General features: G+C 45.3%; 1 protein-coding gene across 9 annotated transcripts in view; it reads right to left on the bottom strand.

The window, feature by feature from the left end:
* Positions 1-18,648, bottom strand: part of MAPRE3 (microtubule associated protein RP/EB family member 3) — a 692,788-nt gene that overhangs the window by 348,199 nt on the left and 325,941 nt on the right. For 2 of the 9 annotated variants that reach the window (XM_078650048.1, XM_078650046.1), the window contains exons 4-5: positions 7,769-7,835; positions 7,594-7,667 (exon numbers count right to left, since the gene is read on the bottom strand). The exons of 5 other annotated variants lie outside the window; for them this stretch is intronic. The gene's annotated coding sequence lies outside the window, so the exon portion shown is untranslated. Of the gene's footprint in view, positions 1-7,593; positions 7,668-7,768; positions 7,836-18,648 lie in introns of those variants that run through there. 2 more of the 9 variants (XM_078650047.1, XM_078650049.1) reach the window with 2 other exon arrangements.

The following is an 18,648-nucleotide window of genomic DNA, read 5'->3' as shown; positions in this document are numbered from 1 at the left end:
GAAGTAGGTAGGCCGGCAATCTTACATACAGACTGTTCGCATAGTCTAGGTGCGAAGTGATTAAGGCGGGCGTCACTGTTTTTAGAGAATCAATGGGGAGAAAGGGTGAGATTTTTTTTAACATGCGGAGTTTGCCGAAACACGAGGAGGTGACTTTCTGAATCTGGGTCTTAAAAGATAATTCGTTATCGAATTGGACTCCGAGATTGCGTGCCGTTTTTACCGGGGTGGGCGGTGGGTTGAGCTCCGCTGGCCACCAGATGGTGGGTGTCAGGGGGATGGCTTGGTTGAAAAACAGCACCTCCGTTTTGTCTGTATTCAATTTTAGTCGAAGTCATCCAGGCTACAATATTGGATAGACATGTTCTGAAATTTTTAAAACCCAGGGGTGAGTGATCTCTGATGGAAAAGATAAGCTGAGTATCATCAGACTCTAACCCCGGATGTCTCAATCACCTTGGCCAAGGGTGCGACATACACATAAAAAAAAAGGGGACTGAGAGCGGATCCCTGGGGTACCCCGCAACTCAGCGGCTTCTTATCTTTAGACCAGAATGGTCGACACCATACTTGTTGAGTGCGGTCTTTTAGGAAAGAGGTGACCCAGGCTAAAGGAATGTCGCAGATCCCTATTTCCCGGAGTCTGTTTAGGAGGATGTCGTGGGAGACCGTGTCGAAGGCTGCGGACAGGTCGAGGAGCACAAGCATGGCTACCTCACCCCTGTCCACACTCTCCCGCACCGTCTCTGAGGCTTCTAAGAGTGCAGTCTCAGTGCTAAACCCTGTCCTAAATCCAGACTGAGAGTCATGTAAGAGATTGTTATTTTCTAAGTAGTCCGCGAGTTGTTCCTGGACAATTTTTTCTAGAATTTTGGCTGGTTTTGGGAGCAGGGATATCGGGCGATAGTTACTGAGTACAGCCGGGTCAGCATCTGGCTTTTTCAAAAGGGGGATGAGAGTGGCTTGTTTCCATATCTCCGGGAACTGACCTGATAGGAGGGAGGACTTCCATATTGTTACTAGAGGTTGTACAATCACAGGGGCAATGGTAGCGAAAACTTCAGCGGGCATGGGGTCTAGGGGAGAGCCTGACTTACATAGCTGAAGTTTATTTAATGCTGCGTCTAAGGTGACAGGTTGAAACACCTATCCAACGTGCGATGCAACCTCGGCAGCAAAGAAATTCAGCTTTGTCCTGCTCAGATCTTTTGGTACCAAAACCAACGGCTTTAGCGGGATCTCAACAATGACATACCCAACTTCAACGTTCCATCATCAACCTCGCCTTCCTTTGGGCCCAGGATTTTCAGTGTGGTGTTAACCTCCAACGACTTAGACAGGATTAAGTATTTGGAAGTGGGCAGAAGTACCTGGCAGAGTAAACAATAGTCTTGACACCTCTTGTCAGTTGGAGATGCCAAAGAGGCCTCTTCATATTAATTTCTAGGTCCCTCATAGCCAGACTAGTACCAGTCACAGTGGGGAAGAGAACCCTTTTGAACCACGGTAGGTGGGACAAGGTTGAAACGCGCTAAGCATAGCGTCCTTAGTAGTAGTAGGTTCAGGCGACACGATCTCTGAGACCGATCTCTGTGCTGTATTAAAAGAGGCATAAATGAGATTAATTTTCTCGTGAAAGAAATTCGACAATCCGTCACAGAGTTCTTGACAGGGTTCTGTTTTGTGAGAGAGGACCGCGGGATTGGTAAAATCTTTTACAATTTGAAAGAGCACTTTGCTTGAATTGTCCGCAGATTTAATTTTGCTTGCGAAATATTCTTTCATTGTGTTTTGTTTGGTTTTATGGAATTTTTTTTGCGCCATTCTGTAGATTGTTTTGGCGTCTGCATCGTAGGTGCGGCGCCAAAGGCGTTCTAGTTTTTTACATCTGCTTTTTTCTTCCCGTAGCAACTGGGAGAACCAGGGCGCAGAGGGTTTGGTTCTGGCTGAGGAGAGAGTGGTAAGGGGGGCGATTTTGTCTATGGCCGTATTGAAGTATAGATTTAAGTTCGCTACATCCTCATTTATATTTGAGGAAGGTTGCCATCTGAGCTCGGCAAATGCCGGCTCTATTGCTTCCAGCGTTACTTTAAACCACTTTCTTCCTACCTTCTCTGTCATACCGGTGGAAGTCTTAGTGGGTGAAAATATGAGATTAAAAGGAATAATATAATGATCGGACCATGTCACGGGGAGGGGGGCAAAAGTAGAGAGGCCGGGTAGGTTCGTAAAAATCAGGTCAAGAGTGTGACCAGCAGTATGTGTGGGGCCCACAACTTTTTGAGAAAGGTTAATGCCCGCCATAGTCTCCACAAGGGAGCAGGCCTTTGCACAGTTTTTGTCATCTGCGTGTAAATTAAAGTCCCCGAGGACAGTGAAATGGGGGTGTTTTAAGGAGAGACCCGCCAGAATTGTAAGTAGATTCGTGGTATGGATGGGGGGGGTGTTGGGGGGATTGTAGATCAGTACCCCTGGCCCGATAAGGAGAGAGGCCTCAGAGATACTGAAGTACATGGCTTCAATAGGTCCCAGGTTATCTAGCTTTCTGGATGAAATTTTCCAGTGGGATTTGAGGATAATCGCTATTCCTCCCCCTATTTTAGATCCGGGTCTATTTAGCCCGATAAATTGATATTCTGGGGGGATTGCTAGGGCAATATCGGGATTGGAAGCCTCTTTTATCCATGTTTCCGTAAGGAACATTAAGTCCCAGGCGTTCGCTGTTAGAGAGAGCCAGATGTCGCTTGCGTGTTTGGGCAGGGATCAACAGTTGACTAAACAGGCTTTCAGTTCCCGCGGGGGAGTGTGGGGGTATCTCTCTCTTATGTCCTTACATAAAGAAGGCGGTGGGGTGTGTAGAGAATAATGACAATTAGAACAGCTGAAGTGCTCCGGGGGAGAGACCGGGTTGAATTTTGTGTGATTATCTGCTGCTGGAGGTCTCAGTTCTAAGAGACTATGTCTAGGCCATCCGCGGCGTGCTATTGGCTCGATTTGGGCAGGGTGACTGGCGCTTGGCGCGGGACGGGCGCAGACGGGCTTGCCTTAGGCACGCCTTTGGCGCGCCCGCTGCGCGCGCGCTGACACATGATTTATAGAGAGAGCGGAGCTCGTGATCAGCTCCACCCCCTGTGCTTCCTGGAACGCCCTGCGCGTTCTAGTGCCCGGTCTCCACGCCCTCCACACAAACAGCACACAGCTGCGGGGACCGAGGCGGGAGCAGAATTGCTAAGTACAAATGTGCAAATATACAGTATTTTACATGTCTTTAAAATCGTGAGTCATTCTAAAAACACTGCTAAGTTTTAAAAGAATTGTAAAAACGCTGCTCAATTGTAGAGTCGGACACCAGGGAAATTTTGTTTTAAAGGATGTTGGTGGGGTCAGGCAGCCGCCTACTCACCGCAATCCTCCATGCCGAGGAAGCCTCGCCTGAGTCCGCCGCTCCTGCCTCCGTGAGGGCCTCTCTTACCCCGCTCAGGTGCTGCACCGGGTCTCTTCAGCACCCCTCTCACACACCCGAAAGCCACTCAGCGGCGTTCAAAGAAATCCCACATAAGTATGTATTCAAAGCTTTATTCGAGTGATATACTCATAAAAGCACAAACATGCATTCCAAATACATCCCATTAAAAAATTTTCTTAATTATACATACTTTAAAAACATTTATACATACATAAGCAATAAAAATCTTTAGTGTACATTTACACAGAGATCACTTAATACCCTAATTAAGTTACATTAATAGAAATTGCCCTCCGTCTAATGGACCATGCCCACCCCAGATACTTTGCTGTTCCTAGAACAATATGCATATCAGTGGCTGTGCAAATAATTCGTAACGCCTCAACACCCCTGGATGTCCCTAGATTTCTACAAACGGGAGCTAACCAAACTCTTCTCGGGGTGGCGTAAGATTTGCACACAAATAAAAAGTGACCTATACTTTCCTCGGTTGCACCACAAACCGGGCAGCACGAGGTAGTTGCACTCCTCCACCTACCCGTCAGTGATCTCAGAGGAAGGGCACCTGATCTTAACTGGAAGAAAAGCTTCCTATCCCCTGGGTTAGTAATGCTGTCCCAGTATAGTTCCAATATAGGACACTGTTTGATTTCTAGGAAGCGCCCCGCCATTGTGTCTGATCTCGTTCTACTCCAGAGTCTGCCATCTATCCAATCCCAATATAAACTTTTAATTATGTTTTTACTTGGAAAGGGTTCCCCAGATGGGTTATCCCATAGGTTGGAGAGGCCGAGGTCACCTAGAGCAGTCCTAAGATTTTTTAACCATACTATTTTATGAAAGATGTCAACTTTGATTATGGCACGGAACCCCTCTGCATAGTGCCGTATCTCTGGGGTAGTCCAGAGGCGTCTCCAATAGAGAATCGGGCGCAATCGCGCTCGGTCACTAACTGATCTTCTCCCTAGATCAAGACCAAGCGGGATTAGTGGTGTACTCTGGGGGAGACCCGTGATTCCCCTAAGGAACCTATTCTCCGATATTTGCAAAGGGAGAAGCCTATCGAAGCCCCACAGCTCGTCCCCATATAGGGCAGACCCAATAACCTTGGCATCATATACTGCCAGGACTGGTTTTATAGGCCTTGATTTTGACTTTTTGTGTTCCACCCGAAGTGCCCCCGAAATCTGTTGATGCCTCAGGACCGCCTTATCTATGTGTTGGGACCATTTTAGATTGTTTGCTATCTGCACCCCAAGGTAGGTAAATTCAGTAACAACCTCTAGCACACAATTGTTCAGAAATATTTTAGGCCGGGGTCTACGTTTTGGTGAGAAGGCCATCAGCTTAGTCTTGCCCACGTTAACTTCCAGGCCATGTTCCCTACAGAAGAGAACAAAAATGTTTAAAGCTCGCTGCAAGCCGGCCGGTGCTTAGGATAAAATCAGCGTATCGTCGGCGAACATCAGGATCGGGACCCTGAGGTCCGCCAACGAAGGTGCATCGACACTGGCATCCAGCATCCGAGCCACAATTCCGTTAATGAATAGGGAAAAAAGCAGGGGGGCCATAGCACACCCCTGTCGTACTCCGCGTCCAATTGGAAAGTCGGCAGATGATTCCCCATTCGTACCCCACAGAACCTTGGCAAAGTTACACTCGTGCAGCCTCATTATCAGAGTGAGTAACTCAGCCGGAAGGTCTATTTCGCTCAGAACTGCCCAGAGCTTTCTCCTTGGGACCAGGTCGAAGGCAGCCCGCAAGTCGACAAAGGCAACATACAGGCTGCCCTCGCCTAGCACCACCGTCCCCCACTGCAGCAGAGCAAAGCGAAACACCTGGTCAACTGTGCTTGTAGCCCGCCGGAATCCAGCCTGATATGGGGACAGGGCGTTTTACTCGTCTACCCAATCCATTAGCTTGTTTACCACCATCCTCCCCACCACTTTTTGGATAGTGGCAATCAAACTTATCGGCTTATAATTGGCCGGGAGGGACCGATCCCCTTTTTTATATATGGGTATAATAGTTGCTCCCTTCCATAATTCAGGGACTGCCGTTCCTTTTGCAATTGCATTTCCTAAAAGGAATACATACATAACCCACCTCGCCTTATCGTTTATAAAAACATCAGAGGGTATCCCATCTAAACCCGGGGCCCTTCCCCCTTTGGCAGCGCATATTGCAACTTCAGTTTCTTTAAGGGAAAATACATTCCCAATGGGGAATACAGCTGAAATTACCTCCACATCATTAAACTCTGTAGTCTCAGCATATTGGGGTTTGAAATAATCCACCCAGGCACCCTCAGCGACATATATTGAGTAAAGTGACTCCTGGTAGTGTTAGGGTCGAGTCTCTCAGGAAGGTGGGGCGCGACACTGGCGCACCTGGAAAGGAGTTTACTCTCTGCACAGCACGACCACCGCCTCCTCAGCACTGCGGATGCCACAGCGAGCCACAGAGATGCCAAGTGAAAGCCCAGGGGAGGGAGGTGCACAGGGGCGGGGCCTACGTGTCGGGCGTAGAGGGCAAACCTCCCGTCCCCGCCCAAGAAAAGCGAGAGTAGAGGCAGAAAGTGAAATAACAAGCTGCGGTGGGGGCAGGAGCGCGCCGCCAGGTACAAGACTCCTGGCCCGTTATTGCGGAGTGTGCCATACCGGCAACAGCGTTGGGTGAACTCAAGGCCCGCAAGAGACGAGCGGCGGTGATTGGAGACACCTTGTTCGGTGCGTGGCCAGGGAGCGGGCAGCGGCGTGGGGAGAGCTCGCTGGCCAGGGATTGACAGGCGTGAAGTGAGGCTGCGGTAGGGGAGCCGGATTAAAGCACAGGACCGGCAGCAGCGGAGGGCGGTCTACTGAAGTGGTGAGTAGCCAGCGGAATCAACCCATAAACCCAGCCAGCACATACCGGATTACCCGCTGAGGGCCCCGCCTAAATGAAACACGACGAAGTGTGCGTTTGCAGCGTGCGTGCGCATTAAAAAAATTAAAGTGAAACTTTAGAAGCAAGCGCGAATAATGAAACTTTAGAAGCAAGCGCGTCTTCAAAAGCGCGTCCACAGACCACAATCTGATTGTGCACCGTCTGTACCACTTGGGAAGCAAGTCAGTAACAATAGACTCGCTGGCGACAGCGCTTTTGCGCTGCATCACCAGCGATACCTAAAAATGTACAAGCACTGTTAATTTAACAAGCTGTCGCCGTGAGAATGGTGACCCACTGAGAGGCGAGAGAGAGAGACACTGCTCGTGCCTGCACTGACTGGTGCCATGTGCAAGCAAAATATCCAGTCCGGGTGGGCAGGGCCTAAGGCAGACACAGCCAGTCACAAATCCCACTTCCAAAAGAAAAGTGACGACAATAGATCTCGCAAGCGTGCAGCACAGGCGCTGCGTCGCTAGGCGAGACCTAAAAATGAGAATACGGGAATAACTTTCATCAAGCCAGAAGTGACAAGCGCCATGAGAAGGAACAGAAAACTGGAAAGCTGGGGAATCCAGATTAGGGAAGAGGCTTCACCAAAATACACAGCTGTTTTAATGGGAAAAATTGAAGACTGAATAACACAGAAACCTAGGGGTCTTGTATAGAGGATTAAAAGGAAACCTCAGTACATTCTAGAACTACTCAAAATGAATGATGGTTGAAGTGGAAAACCCAATTATTCAAACAACAGGTATGTCAGTGGTTGTGGAGAAGAACCCGCTCGGTTCATAGGATTCCCATCAAAGTAGTGTATGATCAATTTTATCATCTGGTCATCCCTCAGGGATAATGAGTCTCTAGATCATTGAGACCAAATATTACCCTGTAGGAGAGCGGGGTCACTGCCCACAAGCACATAGTGACCAAATGAAAATCTATCAATGGGTAGAAGTGCAGTGCGAAACAAAAATTAGTGGTGAATTAAAATAGGATAGAGAACCAATAATTAACAATTTTATAAGGGAAAATGTCTCTTCCTAATTAAAAGAACAGTGCAAGGGTGCAGAGTGAAACAAATTTACTGCAGAAATGGCCAACATGTTTCAGCCTACATGGGGAAGACCCAAGGCTTTCTTTAGGGCCTCTGTTCGTGACGTTGCTACTGCAAATGTGTATAGGCATAAGAAAATTTTTCTTACGTATGATAAAAATAAATGAAAGGATACAGAAGATTGATTCTTGTTCCTCCGTGTAAATGGATCCTAATCGTGATCTAAGTAAACACAAACATAAACAAAGAACCTGTGTTCAAAAAACTAGGAACAACAATATACCACTTCACCATTTGGTTAAAGAATGGAAAAACTCACTCACCCAGCTCTACCGGGGAATGGACCTCACCTCACCTGGACTCAAACTCAGGGTTAAATGAGGCCACGCTCTAGGAACAATAAGGAAACAAAACAGTTGAGATGAAAGTGGGCAAATCAGTCTCTTCTTGCTCCAACTCGTATCCTCCTCAACATACATATCTAGATTCCTTACTCCTGAAATCTTTATCAACTGTGCTCTCTCAACTCGCAAAAGGCTCTACTTTAAAAATTAACCTCAATCCACAACTCTCGAGTAGGTTATATTTACAAACAACTCTAGAATATCTATTTATAAAAGATCTTTTCTCCAAGAAATTACTTATGCAGATTGCGAAAGGACTGCAAATTACCTTTCATCCCTGCTAAGTCACATGGTAAGTTTATATTTTGGCTCGCTCTTAGGTCAAAGCTTATAAACATAATCTAGACATACTGCAGACCCGGGCTAAGTATGTGTTGGAACTCACCTCTCCGTCGTTACCTCATGCAGGTCCCGAGTTTGGGGGAGGCAACGAACGGAGTAGGCGAGGTGTTTTAATTAATCACAAGCCCAACCACGCCTCTCTGCAAACAAATGATTGTCAAGGGGAGGGCGTAACTAATGAACTGTGCGCTCGATATCATAATAATGTAATCCCACAAAGCGCATACAATTGATAGCAAATTCAAGAGAAGTAAAGTAAAAGTCTAACCTGCCCCTGTGTACTCGCTCGTAACCCAGAAGAATCAAAGATCACGTGTAGAGATCATGCGTGATCTCGCGATGTCTCCGAAAACTACAGAATGACGTCACGCCTAGCCGGGCTGTAGTCTCTTAAGGAGCCCGGCCATTCAAACAGCGCGTTACACCGTAACAAGGAAACAATGCTTGTCATACAGCCAAAACAGAAACACCCCATGGCAAGTAGGGCTATTTTATGTTGTTGCAAGACCATGATGTGGATGGATCATAATGTAATGTATAGTATGGTATTAGCAAGCCATCATCCAACTAGTGAATAATTATTTACAGCACCTAAATTAGGTATCTGCCAAGAAAAGCTGTGCTGGAACAAAATGTCTTTTCATCAATCAAAACAGCTGTTCAGGAGAGCTTACATGATAGTCCATGGTATTTCATCGTTAAGCCCATGGCTATCCAAGCGCAAACGGTATATCCATTTTTGTTCTTTAAGGAAAAGAAACCTAGTCACATCACCAATATGCGATGGAATGTGAGGTTTATCCAAAACTGACCAACTAAACTCTGTTTCTTTGTGATTTAGTTCTAGAAAATGTTTCGTCAATTTGGACACATTTTTCTTGCACTTGAATGAGCTCTTGTGTTCCATCATGCGTGTACGGACTTTACGGGTCGTCATTTCTATGTACCTTTCATTACACGGGCATGTCAACAAATAAATGACATTCGAACTATTACAATTCGAAAAGTGTTTTAGCACCCATGGTCGGTCTGTTCCTATGTCAATTTCTGTAGTTTTGCATGTTTGTGCACACATAGAGCAGCCCCCGCAAGGATGGTGTCCCTGTACTGGTGGAAGGCCCCATAGGGTTCCATCGGGGTCTTGTGATTTCTCTTGTGGGCGGGTGTGAGTACTTTCAGTACTAAATCAAATCTTATCCAAAAGATTGTCAGACGCCACTGGCGTATTCTCAATTGTACTAACGAGAAAATAGAGCAACCATTGTTTGCGTTCAAACGCTCTAGAAATTTACGTGATTGCTTAGTACACACCCGACCCGGGTGGACCCTAGTATACCACCCTGTAGGGGTCTAAGGGAGGGTGCTATCCCTAAACAAAAAACTCTGAAGAAATCGCAAAAAGCTAAACACCCCAAGAATGAATATGCTACTTACCAGTATGCATCTGTTCTTGGCATGTAGGGCAGCTAACATTCATATCTATTGCATAGATCGCCGCCTAGTGTTGGGTCCGGATGATTGCACATTGTTGTCCTGGAAGAGTCTTCGAAGTATCACGAGATAGGTGGCTCCTCCCTGGACTACAGTGCGCATGGGCATCGACTCCATCCCCAGATTGTTTTTAGCCATTGTGTTAGAGATGGAGTGAAATAGTGTAAATGATGTCCATGCTAATGATTGAATGCAAGAAAGTATCTGCAGCCGCTACGGGCACCGGGGAGGAGGGTGGGCGATATGAATGTTAGCAGCCCTACATGCCAAGAACAGATGCATACTGGTAAGTAGCATATTCAGTTCGAGGCATGTGGGCTGCTAAATTCATATCTATTGCATAGAATACAGAGCAGTCCCTCCATCAATGAAAGCCCGTGCCAGCTGCAGAAGTTTGAAAAAGAGTTTTGAGAACAGCCTGCTGTTTGGAATGCACATCTACACAGTAATGTTTGGTAAACGTGTGTGGTGTAGACCATGTGGCTGCTCTACAAATGTCTTCCAAAGGAATGTTCCCCAGGAAAGCCATGGAGGCTCCCAACTTGCGTGTGGAGTGTGCTCTTGGGGGGACCGTTAAAGTACGTTTAGCTTTTTGATAACAAATCTGAATACATTTAACGATCCACCTGGCTATTCCTGCTTTGGAAATCGGGTTGCCTTTGTGATGGGCTGAGAAGGCAACAAAAAGTTGCTGTGTCTTTCTAAATTGTTGTGTTCTGTCAATGTAGTACATTAATGCTCTTTTTACGTCCAATGTATGGAGCATTCTCTCCGCTACTGTCTGTGGGTTTTGAAAGAATGCGGGCAGTTCAATAGTCTGATTGACATGAAACTGTGACACCACCTTTGGATGGAACTTGGGGTTAGTGCGGAGCACTACCCTGTTTGAATGAATTTGTATAAATGGCTCTTGTATTGTGAGCGCCTGCAGCTCACTAACACGCCTGAGAGAGGTAATAGCAATGAGAAAAGCCACTTTCCATGTTAAGAATTGAATCACACAGGAATGTAGAGGCTCAAAAGGTGGGCCCATCAGCCTAGTGAGAACCACATTGAGATTCCACACAGGAGCTGGTGGTGTTCTAGGAGGAATGACTCGTTTCAGTCCCTCCAGGAAGGCTTTAATGGCAGGCACCCTGAAAACAGAGAGTTGCTGCCTGTTTTGGAGATAAGCCGCTATGGCGGATAAGTGTATCCGAATGGAAGCGTAAGCTAGATTGCATTTGTAAAGATGTAACAAATAGCAGATGATGTTAGGGATAGATGCATCTAGCGGGTCAATGCGATGTTCTGTACAGTAAATGACAAATCGCTTCCACTTTGCAGCATAGCAAGCTCTGGTAGTGGGCTTCCTTGCCTCCCTGATAATGTCCATGCATTCAGGAGGCAGGTTGAGGTAGCCAAACTCTAAGACCTCAGGAGCCAGATCGCCAGATTGAGCTGTTGCGGATCTGGATGCTGAATGTCGCCATGGTTCTGCGTCAAGAGCCTGGGTGTGAGATGCAGCCTTTGATGCGGTACCACGGAAAGGTCTAGAAACGTGGTGTACCATGGTTGGCGTGCCCACGTTGGAGCAACCAGGATGAGCGTCATCGAGTGTTGCTTTAGCTTTCTTGCCACCAGCGGAATGAGAGGCGCTGGGGGAAAAGCGTACGCAAATCTGCCTGACCAGTTCATCCATATTGCATTGCCTTGCGATTGTGGGTGAGGGAACCTGGCGGCAAAGCTTTGGCATTTTGCGTTTTCCCTAGTGGCAAACAGGTCTATCTCTGGATGACCCCACTGCTGGAAGTACGGGCGGAGTACCGATGGATGTATCTCCCACTCGTGAATTTGATGGCTGTACCTGCTGAGCAGATCCGCCATCTGGTTGTCTTTGCCCGGGAGGTGTTCCGCCATGAGGAAGATGTTCCTCTGAATGGCCCACTTCCACATGCTCTGAGCCAGATGAGACAGCTGTGGAGAGTGCGTCCCCCCCTGCTTCTGGATGTAGTACATGGCTGTCATGTTGTCCGTCCGGATCAACACGACCTTGTTGCACAGATGTACTTTGAAGGACTTGAGCGCCATGAAGATTGCCATCAGCTCTAGGTAGTTGATGTGCATCTTCTTCTGCTGCGTCGTCCATAGTCCCTGCACCGTGTAGTGGAGCACCTCATCTCCCCATCCCTGGAGAGAGGCGTCCGTCGTCATGATGACTTGCGGCACAGGCTCTTGGAACGGTCGGCCCTTGCAAAGGTTGTGTGGAGTCCACCAATGCAGAGAGTTGTATGCCCGACCGGTCACCAACACTAGGTCTGTCAGTTGTCCTTGAGCCTGTGTCCACTGATTCGCTAAGCATTCTTGGAGCGGACGCATATGCAACCTTGCGTGCGGGACTATGAAGATGCAGGAGGCCATCATGCCTATCAATTGCATGAACACTCTCGCTGGTAGTGAGTGTTGCGGTCTGAACCTTTGGATGAGCGACTGAATGTTGTCGATCCTCACCGGGTTCGGCTGAGCCATAGCAGTCAGGGTATTTATTGTCGCGCCCAGATACTGCCGCACATGGGCTGGCTGAAGGTGCGACTTGGGGTAGTTTAGTGAGAACCCCAGACTGTGAAGAAGGTGAATGGTGTGGGACATGTCTGCGGCGCACTGCTGTTGCGACTTTGCCTGAACGAGCCAGTCGTCTAGGTAAGGGTAGACATGTATGTTCTGTCTCCTGAGGTGCGCCGCTACTGTCGCTGTAGTGTAGTTCCTATCTTCCCAATAGGCTCTGCGCATTGGAATAATACCTACAGCAGTAAAGGCCTAGGCCAGACGTTAACTAGGTCTACTACTGTCGATACTAGACTTAAGTTTTGGGTTTGCCAGCATAGCTCAGAGTTCGCTAGAAACTTTCTCGAATGTTCAGGAAAGAATTAACTCCCCTGATTAGACAAGAAGGGATTTAGTTTCTGACAACCATAGAACATGACAACTTTGCTCTCCCCTAATCAAGAGTCAATCTCGAGAGTCGTGTGAGCACAAGGCAATTATTTTACTCAGTCAGTACGTGCATTCTTAGTCTCATCAGATTGTAGAGAAAAGGAAGAGACGGGCGTGTTCAATAAAAAGGTGTTATTTATTGATCAGTCTCTTTTCTCGTACAAGAGAAATGGATCGATATTATTGCAATACTTATAGTTAAGTAAAGTGCATACATTAAAAGCAATAGTATAAAATAATACTGTAAAAACATTGATATGGTTTCTGAGCCATATGATGTTTAAAATGATTAAAATATATTTACATACACATATACATTTGACTAAACGTACTCAACTGGTGTTTCTAAATACGCCTACCCCGTGTACCTGACCTAAGTCTAATGCGTGGGCGGGAATAGAAAGTTACAGTTTAAGTTAAGTTTGTTTTTGCCAAGTGAATAACTAAAGAATTCTCTGTGAGGGGTTATTCAGTTCTGTACCTGGAAGTTAGGATGAATGAGGAATGGTATCTCTTTCTCTGCTCTCGATATTCCAGGCTGCCTGCGAGGGCTGCCCAGAAGCGCCGGTGCTGGGTCTCTCGGCTTGAGATAGCAGCGCGTCTCTCAGCGCGTCAGGAAGGCGGGGCTGCTGCCAGCGGGGTCTGCTTCTGCTCTCGGCTTCGGCAAGTATGGCTGCTCCGTCTCGTCACCACGCGTGTGTTTGCATAGGGCAAGATCGGCAATATTTATACCTTAAAGGTGCCGAGATTGACGTAAGGATGGACATAGATACGTCAATAAAGATGTCATACGACTTGCTCGTTAGCACATTCTTTACTAAAGTTCTCTGTGAAATCAAAACAATGGCCGCACGGATTTTCCAGGTTGTCATAGGTTTGATTTGTTATGAGAACGTCGTATGCCTTATCAGGGGCTGGAGGAATGTCGCTTGTCTAATTAGATCTCAAGCGTTATGACCTAATCAGATAACACGTTCCTGTGCCGTAGTGTGACTGCGTCAGATAACGGTATCTGCATCATGGGGGCTTTTCTTGCCTCATGGGCTGACTGTTAGTTAACTTGATAGTTAGTTTAACCAGAATAGGGTCAGGAATAGGGGGATCGATTCAGAACCTATAGGAATACACGACACCCACTCCACGCTAACTATGGTCATATTTACTAATCTATGCATAGTATAACATAGTACAACATACTATAGAGTATAGTGTATACCTTACCACCCCAAAATACATTAATGCATTTTGAAATTTTCAAATATACTGAAAAATTGCAGTCATATATATTGTATGCACTTAAGCTATGAATTAAACGCTAAAGTAAACACGCATTGGTATGCATTATTGCTTATTTGGTATATGAGAAAAACACATGAAATGGCTCTTAACATAGCTATACAGAAAGGAAGTGCGAGACCATTTCATCACATAATAAAATATGCGTGAACATCCCAGCGGGCAACTAAAGTTTATAAAGTATCTAAAAATAGAAATCTTAGTTCTCTAGGAATAGTTTCTTACTTTAAGCAGAAGATAAGTGTCCCGAAAAGTTTGTAAAAAATAATTTGGGGCTGCTAAAAAATTGTTGTCCGTGAACTGGTGGGAAAAATTGTTCATGTGACTTTATTTTTAAAGTTGAAGGCCGAATTCAGGGAACGCCGTTTGCGAGCTTGCTCAAAAGTCTCTATTTCTGTTCTGGAGAGAACATCATATCATTAAGGCTTTCGAAAAAACTGTCAACAGCTTCATGGGAAAGTTCCACTAAGTCGGAAATAGGTGTAACCATGCATTCGTGCGCATGATTGTCTCCATTGACATTCTGATTCGCATTGCTGACAGAAGGTCGTACCTGTTCAATGCTGCTTTCATCTCGAACTTCACTACTCTTCAATCGTAGTGGTGAAGATTCCACGAATGCCGTCATCAGGATTGGCAGCCTTTGAGGGCAGCAAAAAGCGTGAACCTTGGTAGGAACCAACAATGTATCTGCATCCACTGGCGCATCCGATTGTAGCGTCAGACAGGTGTCTAACACGCATTCTTCTCCGCATAGCAGACATCTCAATACAGGTAAAACACATCTTTGCCACATTGGTCGAAATGATAGAAACCAAGTCATGTTTAGGTCTCTAAGCCGGGAGAGTCCAAGGATTTTTGATATCCGGTCCCGGTATCCAATGGCTAGGATTGTATCTTCCATTGTCGCGAGAGTTTGATCTGTGACATGGGTTGCCATAACGAAAAATAAGGACTAAAAATAGGATTCCTGCAATTAGTCCCAGGATCAGGGGAAGTCCGCCAAAAATCGAATGGACGAAATCTGGAAAAATACCCAGTATGGCTTTGAATGGTGTTAATGCCATCGAAAATACTGTCTTAAATACCTTTGAGACCCCAGTGGTATCAGAAATATTTAAGATTTCGCTCAGGATTTCCGCGAAATGTACGGGGGAATTAGTCGATAATAATGTATGTATCTCTGCAGTCGTCCTTGCGACTTGTAGATCATACGTTTCTTTTGATGACGTGAGCCTTGTAGGCGTCTGAAGAAGCACTGTTTTCATTCTGCTTAAAGTATCTATTCGAATAGAAGTAATTTTCAAATTGGGCCATGCCCTTGCCTCCCTGTCTGGAAAGGAGCTGGGGAACAAAGAACGTCCACAGCACTTGACCTTCGCAGTCGTAGTGACTAGATAAGGAGTCCCGGGCATAAGACTACAACATTTGCGGTCTACAATAAGAATGTAACTCCCATTATAGAGTCTTTGAAAGAATGGTTCTATTTCAGTTGCAGGTGCGCCTTGCTGGTGACATGAAAGGTTGTATGAATTCCCTTCACAGGCTCCATGCAAACTAATTCCGTTACACAGAAGCGTGCCGCTTAGTGACATAGCACAATTGTTGCCACTGAGAAACACTTTCTGTCCTTTATTACTGACACATGCATGTGAATAGGGCAGGTTCCAAGTTGTTTTAAGGTACCCCTTTCCCAATTTCTCGTACATGCCAGCCTGTATATATTTTTGGCAGTATTGAAACCTGAAGGTTGAGATTGGAATATTTATGATTCCGTGGATTATCCATTCACTGACAGGTCGTTCTGACATTGTCATTGGTAATCTTTCTAGTTTTTCAATGCTCAAGATTGTATAATCAGCACCCTTTTGCGCCATACCGATTTGTCTATCAGTAAGGTTAAAGATTTGGAATAGTGACGTTGTGTTGATTAAACGCCAAGGCACATAGCCTGAACGCAGATTTTGTAACGTCCAGCCAAGCTGTACAATAGAACGCAATTGTGACTGACCATGTTGTAATAACAGTAAGTCTTGCGATAATATGTCGATTGCTGAAGACCCAATGCTGTCCAAAGAAAAAATTCTGGAGGACAGAGTCATTAACCCATTGTCCACTACAGAAAGTGATTTTTCCAAATTAATACGGTCAATTTCCCGTATTCTCTCTGCTGTTTCAATTTGAGTAACCTTCCAGGCCTCATTGTATGCTGCATATACAGAGGCTGCTATGAAACGCTTTTGACGCTGTTTGCGTGGTCCCATTATGAAATCACGCAAGTCAGCACCATCAGTAAGTAAAGTTAGGTGTTGCTTAATTTCAGGCAGTGTGGAAGTTTGTAGCCATTGAAGGCATAATTTGCCCACACTGTAGGTTGTTATTATCCCTGGGCGATGTCTTTGAGGATATCTAGGGTCTGGCCTGGTCATTCTGAAACCCTGTGTTTTGTTCAGGAATCTATCTTGACAGTTATTTGTATCTGTGGGCTAGATCAACCATTGTTTCCAATCAGGATGTGTTCTGTTTTGGTTTAATATATGGTTTACGTCTATCTCTTCATCTGTATCAGAGTTATTGCTAAACATTGTTGGCTTTGGAATAGACGGTTTATTTAAATCTTTGATTTTGGCTAAGCCAAGACAGGTGGTTTGTTGAACAGTGTCATTTAAAAATATCATTTGTTCTGGGATCATGCAGGCTCTTAACAAAGCTTCTAAACCCTGTACTTGCCAATCTTTTGTACCCCAAACACTTTTCAAATCAATATTTTTGTCCCAATAATCAAATCCAAAAGTATTCATTTTTTCGAAGAATGAATCTGAATATATCAATTTTGTGTTGGTTATCATGGTTTTCATCCCTGTCTTGTTGGACAATTTAAAATAAAATGTTTCAGCATTACTTGTGTTAAAACCTGAAAAATATGAATATTTGTCGTAAACGGTTCTTGAGCTCCCTTTTGGAGGTGTAGCACAATGTTCCCATTGATTATAATTTAAAACATTTCTAGGTTGTGCAGATTTATGTAAAAAATGGTTACCATAGTGGTTATAGCAATACATACTGTCATAATTTGTAGAACCTTGCAAATAATCATGTTTTGTAAATTTAGCAGACATTACTAAGTCAGACATCATGTTATTAATGTTTTCGAAGTCCCAATCATCAGCAAATGAGTTTGGTTTTGCAAAGTCACTCAAGGAGATCTTGATTTGGTGTGGGTATTTCAGGATCTCGACCGGACCATAAATTTCATAGTCAGTGTTGTCCCAGGCTACCCCACCAGGTATCGGATTGGCTGTGAAGTTGGCTGAAGAAAGTTCTCTTTTCTCGACGTGTGAAGATGTGTGTGGTTTGAGGACCAAGTTGATGTTCTGACTTGCTGTGTCCATTTTAGCATATTTTCCCTCAATGAAGCGTCCCAAAGTAAATACCATGATGAGCCAAAGTATGAGGATAAATGCACCAAAACCCACCCAAAATTCAATCCATGGAGAAATCAGATATGTTTCTTTCAGTTGGTTCAAAAGTTCCTTAGCTTTGTCTTTAAAGGATTTTGATGATGGCTGTGTCTTTGATTCACTGAAGCCTTCAGAGGAATCATCGAAGTTGATGAAGTACCCGGATGCAGTTCTGTCAATTGTTTCAATTGCTTCAGGATTTTTGTTTCTTGCATTGTCACTTGGTACTTCATTGTAGATTGGTGTGTCTCTGCTAAATGTTTTTATTTGGGTTGTCAGAGGTCTGAGTTCTATTGCATTGTTGCATAGTCCTTGTTGTTCTTCTGTAGGCGTTTCGAATGTGATGAGCCTCTTTGTTAGGACCTCTGTACTGGTAGCAAACCTTGGTGTTCTGCTACTTATTGGGAGTCCACTTGGCCTACTGTTTGTTATCGGCCACATGTTGTGGTTTTACCAGGTCGATGGATACAACTCGGTTCTCCTTTTTACCAGCAAGTGGCGGTAGTACAACTGATCTTGTCCCGTTGACAGACAAGACAGGAACTGCTTTTCTGTAAGAAGGCCCAAATTCCTTCTTTACCGCGATCTTCTCCCTTGACTAGATCCCCGACTTTTGGAATCCAGACAGGTCTTGCTGGGACAGGTGGTGATTCTTCAGTGGTTGTTGGCTGTTGTTTCAACTGTATGTTGCTCAGGTCTTTTCTTGTTTTGTTTAAGTCCTGCAAAATAGCCAAACGGTCTTTGACATCAAAGCTTTTTTCTTTAACCACTGAAGTCTGACTGTCGAGGTCAGAGATAATCATTCTAGTTCCAAATAATAATTCGTACGGACTGAATCCCTTCAGAGAATTTCTTGGCAAGTTATTTAGACTACGTTGGACACTTATTAGATGTTTGACCCACCCAGCTCCCGAACCTAATACCTTTGCCGTTATAGATTGCTTTATGTCACGGTTTTTTCTTTCAACAATTCCGTTCCCCTCAGGGTGAAATGGACAAGAGTACCGCAATTGCACGCCCATGCTGACCATAGCCTCCTTATAAGCCCGAGAGCTAAAAGCAGGACCATTGTCCGAATGCAGCATGCCAATTGCGTATGTGCCGATAAAGACTCGCAAATCTTTTATAACAGTTCTGGCGTCAGCCGTTCGCTGGGGCCACATCCATATAAATCTCGTGCATGAGTCCACTGCAACCAAGATATATTTATAGTTACCATCCCTTTGTAAGGGACCG

The sequence above is a fragment of the Lissotriton helveticus genome, chromosome 6 (assembly GCF_964261635.1).
Source record: "Lissotriton helveticus chromosome 6, aLisHel1.1, whole genome shotgun sequence".
Taxonomy (NCBI): domain Eukaryota; kingdom Metazoa; phylum Chordata; class Amphibia; order Caudata; family Salamandridae; genus Lissotriton; species Lissotriton helveticus.
The sequence above is the reverse complement of the archived record's forward strand: the minus strand, read 5'-3'. Positions and strand labels throughout refer to the sequence as shown.